The sequence below is a fragment of the Ursus arctos genome, unplaced genomic scaffold (genome assembly GCF_023065955.2).
Source record: "Ursus arctos isolate Adak ecotype North America unplaced genomic scaffold, UrsArc2.0 scaffold_5, whole genome shotgun sequence".
In the NCBI taxonomy this organism is placed as follows: Eukaryota; Metazoa; Chordata; class Mammalia; order Carnivora; family Ursidae; genus Ursus; species Ursus arctos.
Genome location: NW_026623067.1, coordinates 56,643,570 through 56,651,356, shown reverse-complemented (window position 1 = coordinate 56,651,356; position 7,787 = coordinate 56,643,570). Strand labels below are relative to the sequence as shown.

The window sequence follows — 7,787 nt, the reverse complement described above, 5'->3', positions numbered from 1 at the left end:
GAGACAGTCTTTTAAGAATCAGAAAGCTTTCAGGATTCCTGATTCTATCCCTTCAGCCTCAATATATAAATTTCATACTTTCTCCAGATAACATTGCTTAAAAAAAAAAAAAGTAGGACTTTAATAAGCATTCATTAACCATCTTTTGGGTTCCTGACATGGCGCTACACACTGTGAATTCCAAAGAAAGGCCACTGTGCCTGCCCTCAAGGGGCTTAGAATCTAGTTATGGAGACGTGACCCATCCATGAATCAACTCCAGAGCAAGACAAGGCAAGACACAGTCAATTGTGAGATGGAAAGGTACAGACGGTGGGGATTATCATGCTCAGAAATGGAAATGGTCAGCCCAGTAGGAGCAGTTCTCCCACTCACTAGCCCCTGACCTTTTACACCTCGGTGGATGTCAATAATCAGATCTGTAAAATGGCAGAGCTCAGCCACTCATACAACAAACGTGTTTTGAGCACTGACTATACACCAGACACTACTCGTGGTTCTGGCGATACAGGGTTGAGCAAGAAAATGGCCCCACCCCAACGGATTTCATTGTTTTGGGGGAGGGAAAGTGGAAGGCAGATAGGTGACTGGATAAATACATGACATGGCCGGCAGGGGTAAGGGCTCAGAAGAAAAGTAAATCAAGGTAAAGTGATAGAGAGTGGCAGAGGCAGTGTCAAGATGGGTCATCGGGGGGATCTCACCCGTCAAGTAACCCTGCAGGACAGATGTGGAAGATGGCAGGAAGCAACCCAAACTGTTATCTATGGGAAGAGCATTCCTGGAAGAAGGAACAGTAAGGCAAGGCCCTGAGATAGGAATGACTTGAAATGTTTGAAGAACAGCACAGACTCTAGTGTGGCTGGATTACTACGATGTCTGGAGAATGGGATATGAAGAGCAGTCGGCAGCCAGACAGTGAAAATCCTAGTAGGCCAAAGTAAAGAGCTCAGGTGGGAAGCCCTGGAAGGCTGAAGAACGTGTACCAGAGCACCCAAACCATTTCTGACGTGAAGGGGTGGGACCTGAGCAAGAGGGTCCTGAATGAGGACGCTCTAGAATGAAGGAGTCTAAATGCTAAGTCCTCACATTAAGATGATCTGGACTCCTCTGCAGTTGGGGGATGATTTAATTAGGCAAGTAACCAAACAAAGGAGAAAAAATATCAGGGGAAGAAGTCTGGAGACCAAGAAGAGTCCCAGGCAAACTTCATGGGCAAATTGTAAAATATAAGGTGACTGTGACGATCGTCAGGCAGCCAGCGTCCTGGTTCTCTTCCATCCAAAGACTGCCCATGTGGTGCCCTATCAGGGCCTCGCAAGGCCTCATCTCTCCAGATGCCAACGGGCCATTCAAAATCACTAGTCCTAGGTTTCATGGCCTTTCTCTACTATGAGTAACAGGTGGGTGCTGATGTGGAGTAAATCCATGCTAATTGGTGAGCGCTTCTCAGATTTCCTTTTTTCTATTCACTATTTCTTCCTAAGGCAGGAGAGAGAAATACATGGCCCCAGAATGTCTGGAAGATATAAACTGAAACAGCCCATTGCAAGCAAAACACTTAATTGAAGATTTGCATTTTATCTTAAAATTCACGTGAACATTGCATCCTATTCCAGATCTACTTGTAAGAACTCAATGGCAATGTTTTATATCGTCCAAGGAGCAAATACGACCTCAAGGAAGATATGCCCCATTTGTGCTGTGCTTTACCAAAGGCCTAGTGCGCCATACCATGTCCCCAGGGCTGGGCAAACTCAACTTGAAAAGCACGGATAGCTAAACCCAATTAAAACACTCTCCTCTCTTAGACCCCAAGTATTCGCCACTATCTGGGATTTCAAGGGTCATAACTCAAAATGAGGGGCAAGGCATGAGGCAGAGGGCTCCTAGAGCAGATCTGGACGGCTTCTTAAATAAAGTCCCTATTGTCAGCCTTAGTCCACAGTCGTTTATCTTATGAAAGCACATTAAAACAAGTCGGAAATAGTCTGCATTTAACCATCTCTGGATCCCAGCAGGCAATAATGTGAATAGCATGGCAAAGCAGCCATTCCATAGCCATTACCGAGTCCGAGTAAATTCTTTCAATGCCACATGCTCTTAGGAAGTGACGCTGTTGCAGGGAGTAAGGAAGCATTCACAAAGAAACTGGCACCTCTCCTATTACCTAAATGATAGTTTACAGCATCTCGGGGTGGGGCGGCGGGAGGCTATGTTTCTCATATTGTGTTTGTTTAATATTTGACAATATCTTGGCTCACACTGTGCTGGGTTTGAGATAAAATGATTACTTGTATATACACAGTTGCCCACACAGATGGGAGAAAATGTTTATTTGGAGGGGAAAAAAAAGAAATTAGGAGAAAAAAACCCCTCCATGATACATGCATCAGTACTACTATGATTACACAATGCTATATTAACAATATTTTGAGGGAGTTACTCTAAATAGCCATCCTTCCTTCCAACTCGGAATCCACATAATTACAGCCTTCTGGCTACCAGAAAAGGAAAGGATGCCATGTTGAATGCCGCCCAAGCGAGGGGGTGGAGCGGGCTGCTGCTGCCACCCAGTGGGGCTCTACTGAAATGACAACCCCAGGAAGCTTCACCTACTTCCAGCCGGAGAAAATACATTTACTTTCTATGCAAGTCCTATTTTCAATTCTCTCACATTAACAGAAATTACAATAAATAACAAACACAGGGTGATTTATGTAATTCTATCTTCATTGTGCAGTACAAAATGTACTGAGGATAAAGTAAATATAAAAATATTTCACTTTGGGGACGCCAGGGTGGCTCAGTCATTAAGTGTCTGCCTTCGGCTCAGGGAGTGATTCAATTCTGGGATCGAGCCCCACATCAGGCTCCTCCGCTGGGAGCCTGCTTCTTCCTCTCCCACTCCCCCTGCTTGTGTTCCCTCTTTCGCTGGCTGTCTCTATCTCTGTCAAATAAATAAATAAAATCTTAAAAAAAATTTTTTTCACTTTGTCATTTTACATTATTTCCTAAATATCAAGTTTATGCTATATTTATAATATAGATTACTTTCTTTTAAATTTAGGTCTGATACATGCTTACATATGCTTAATAAAAATGAATATTCCAGAGTGCCTGGGTGGCTCAGTTAGTTAAGCCTCTGCCTTTGGCTCAGGTCATGATCTCAGGGTCCTGGGATCAAGCCCCAAGCCCCACATTAGGCTCTTTGCTCAGGAAAGCCTGCTTCTCCCTCTGCCTGCCACTCCCCCTGCTTGTGCTCTCTCTCTCTCCAACAAATAAATAAATAAAATCTTTTTTTAAAAATGAATATCCCAAATCCAAAGAAATTAGTGTTTTTGCTTTCTGGTGTAAAACCATCTCAATCTGACGACAATTTCTGTTCTTTTTGATGAAGGTGAGCATTGACTTTAGGTAGAATCTTCCAACCTAAAGATTTTAAGAATCCTTATAAATTACGGAACTCTGCGCTTTACACATAAATTAGTTTTCAAACTGGATAATAAAAGAATATTCTAATGATGGACTTCACAAATTAACAGAGGCAGATTCAGGGGTGGATCAACCTTCCAGAAAACCAATCAACAAGCAGTGCCAAAACATCAAGGAAACTGTAATAAAATGGGAAAAACTGAATTTATGAAATCTCTGTTTTAGATCATGTATCTAATCTGAAGGAATACTTCTGATAAATCTTTTGGATTTGGGAGGAGGACCCCTCCCCCAAAAGAATGATAAAACTGCCTTCAAGAAAACACTTTAAAATATCTAGTAAACTGGGAATAGAAAGTTACTCTCTTAACTTGATAAAAGGCCAATTTTTCAATTTTTTACTAAAACTCTTCAGCAATTATGATATTAAATGGTGAGATATTAGGAGCAATGCAACAATGTTTGTAATAGGGAAAAATTGGAAAAACGTGAATACCCACCAGAGACTAGATCAATAAATTGAGGTTATTTCACAAGAGAACACTAAATAGCGCTTGAAATTGATTAGGCATGTGCATCTATGTGGATAGTACTTGAAAATACAACACTTAGTGCAAAAAGCCTGTTTCAGAACATTGAACGAAGGATACTATCATTCATATAAATGTCAAAATGCACAGCATCATTCCGTATTGTTCCTAGATTCATGAAGGTATATACGTGTAGATCAGATTCAAACCAAATTCCTGATAGCACTACCTCTGGGCAGAGTGGGGAAACAGGCCTTCGCCTTTTACTTCATATAATGGTTACATAAATGTTTTTCATATTATCCTTTCCTTATTCCATTAAAAAGCAAAAGAGGCCAATCGAGTTCATTGCAAGATCTTTGTTATACTGAGTATAATGTATAACTCTAGGGCCAGAGCTAAAAAAAAAAGGGGGGGGGCTCCCAAGTGTCCTCCTTACTCCACAAGGTGCTCAGCCTTTCCTCTAAATACGTTCAGATCAAATATTTCAAGAATATTGGTTTAAAGAAGCATCAGACAGATTCTACCCAGGGCAGCTTCATGCCTCCTCAGCCCTTACATTAAAACATTCAGTCTCAAAACTCAAGAGAGACATAAGCATCAGGTTTTTTGGTCGAGAGCAGTTTGCTGGTATCCTGAAACTCCTAAGCTAACAAATGAAATATTCCAATGATCAATTTTCAGAGATAAAGAATAAAATAGAAGGGCAAATGTTTCCAGCTAATATACACATACAGAATCCTCCTATGTAAGTAAAAAAGATACCATGAGAATTTGGAGAACAAAACTTGCCCCTTTATCTTCCTTAGCCATAGAACCATTGCCTGAAATTCATTAAGGTGCTAACCTCCCACTCTGACCTCAATGTCTGGTCATGGGAAAAAAAAAAAAAAAAAACCTAGGAAAAATCACTGAAAATCTTAAGAGCTGCAAAAGAATGGAGATGGGATTCTTGTTGGTTTTTGTTTTTATTTGAATTATCATTGTACATTTTAGCAAACAGAAAAATTCCTAACTTGTGCTCTTGTCCTAACTCAATAGAGATACAGCAAAAATAGTTCTATAGACACCCATCACTCCTAAACACAGCAGATTTATTAGGAATGGGAATTGGCACACACTGATAGAGGAAATTTTAGTTGAATTCACCACCATAAATTGTACTAATGTGTTCATGCACTAGAAGCTCCCTGGAGGGACTATGTCTTCAGAAGTAAAGATAGGATTTGAGAGAAATGTACCTTAGGTTATTATTTCTCTATGTAAGAAGCTAACGCTTGCCCCAAAATAAATTTTGTAGTCTAGACCACAATCTAGGGAGAAGAAAGACTGTAATCGCTTAATCCTCTTGCTTTCAGCACAGAACCACTCGCAGTTGTGACGAGAATCATCCCAAATTACAAGGCATAAAAACTGGCGCTGCCTCACATGTTATTAATCTATTTGCAGATGGCACCACATTTTACGTGATCTTATTACAAGAAATGCTGATTCTGCAAATGCTCTGCTTGCGAGCAAGAATGGAGCCGTTCTAGTCACAGCAGGACTGTATTTTAAGCTTTCCACAGTGCACACTAAAGCAAAAGTCCTTGAAGGTTGTAGGAAATAACTCTATCCTCTTCAAACCATTGCAAATCTCTTCTGACCAAATGTGGATATAAACCAATAAATATCGTTGTTGTTCTCCAATTTAATCAAAAACAACTACACATCCAGGTGTCTGGGTGGCTCCTTCAGTTAAGTGTCTGACTCTTGATTTCAGCTCGAGTCAGGATCTCAGGGTGATGAGATCAAGCCCCATGTCGGTGTCGAGTCTGCCTCAGATTCTCTGTCCCCCTCACCCTCTGCCCCTCCCCATGCTCTTTCGCCCCTTTCTAAAAAAAAGAAAAAAAAAAAGAAACAAGTACACATAATTATTTCATAGAGTGAGAACTTAAAATTTGCTAGTATGTTGAGAAATTAGCAAAACATAACCAACAAAGCTTTAATTAAGGTTCCTCTAGCATAAAATAAAAAAGACTGACTATGGAGTTGCCAAATCCAAAGATAGGCAATCTTACTGACAACAGCAAGGCTGTTGGCAGATAATAGGAGAATGGTTCCAAAAAAAAGAAAGATTGAGGATTCTAATCCTTAGGTCTTTTTTCTCACATCTTACACGAATGAGCTACACTAAGTCTACAAGTTTAATGTGAAAGTCAAAGTAACCAGTCAATTCCTCATATTTATATTTAATGTTTGCACAGATGGAAAGCTGTCGTCTTTGATTCAACATACAGCTACCGAGGGCCAGCTGTTTGCACAATGCTTTGTGGTAAGAAATGTATCCAGATAAATCTTACCACAATTTCATTACCTCCTCCAGGAAGTCTTTCTAACTGTATGCTTCCAATTTGTCTGATTTGTTTTTAAGTTTTTTATCATTATTATATAATACATGCTTATCACAAGCAACGTGGAAAATACAGGAAAATAGAATAAGGGGGGAAGCCATCCACAGTCACACCAGGTAGAAGTAATTATTAAAATCCATAGATTCCCTCAAAATTTTCTTCCTCATTCTATAAAGATTTATCATTCCTAAATCACAGTGAAAGGAACTTCAGTAATTTACCAATTTTGTTTTCTATTATGTGCCATAGAGATACCGCATTAAAAACTAGTATCTGACATAAGAGAATGACATTTGTACAATGTAATATTGCAGTGACCATACTGAGGCTCATTGTTGCAGACAATACAAAATATAAAATAAAAATATTAACAATATAAAATATTAAAATATTAAACTTTTTTAATGATTTTGTTTATTTATTTATTTATTTATTTATTTATTTATTTATTTATTTGAGAAAGAGAGAGCATGAGCAGGGGGAGAAGCAGGATTCCCACTGAGCAGGGAGCCCCATGCGGGGCTCAACCCCAGGACCCCGAGATTATGACCTGAGCCAAAGGCAGATGCTTAACAGACTGAGCCACCCAGGTGCCCCTAACTCTTAATTAAATGGTTACATCCTATTTGTATAGAACATTGGTCCAGGGGCGCCTGGGTGGTGCAGTCGTTAGGCGTCTGCCTTTGGCTCAGGGCGTGATCCCGGTGTTCTGGGATCGAGCCCCACATCAGGCTCCTCCGCTATGAGCCTGCTTCTTCCTCTCCCACTCCCCCTGCTTGTGTTCCCTCTCTCGCTGGCTGTCTCTATCTCTGTCAAATAAATAAATAAAACCTTTAAAAAAAAAGAACATTGGTCCAATAGCAAAAATAGAGAATAGCAGCTGGAAATTTACTCATTCAATGTTCAGAAATAAAAGAGTTAATCATTCATCCCATTATTTTCTCCGCATGAGTCCTTTCTTCATATTGAAATCTGATGGTGACTAAATTCTGATATTTTTCCAAGCTACTGTATGAAGAGGATACTGAAGGCCATCACTCTACAGCACATTGCAACATAAGGACACTTCTGTTCCCCTGTTTTGGCGCACTTCCAAAATATATCAAATGCTCCAGTTTTATTTCTGTCTAGGAGGCTGGGTGCCAAGGATCAGATATAAGTACAGGTACATAGAAGCAGCAAGATTATAGTCAACAGACTCTGAAAATTGAAAATGGCCGACATAGTGAGGCCGGCAAAGCCCCAGCCACATCCCCCTCAGAATATTTTGTTGAGAATTTTTATACAATTCCAATCATGTAATATATCTGAGATTATTCGAGCTGACTTTATAAAGTAATATATAACATCTGAAGCAACTAGACCTATCAGAACACTTTAAGAACATTTGCCCAACAGTAACAAATATACAATCTTCACAAGTGCCCAT

General features: G+C 40.0%; 1 pseudogene; it reads right to left on the bottom strand.

Moving 5' to 3' along the window:
* Positions 1 to 7,363: 7,363 nt before the first annotated feature.
* Positions 7,364 to 7,582, bottom strand: LOC123001041 (protein kish-A-like; annotated as a pseudogene).
* Positions 7,583 to 7,787: the final 205 nt, after the last annotated feature.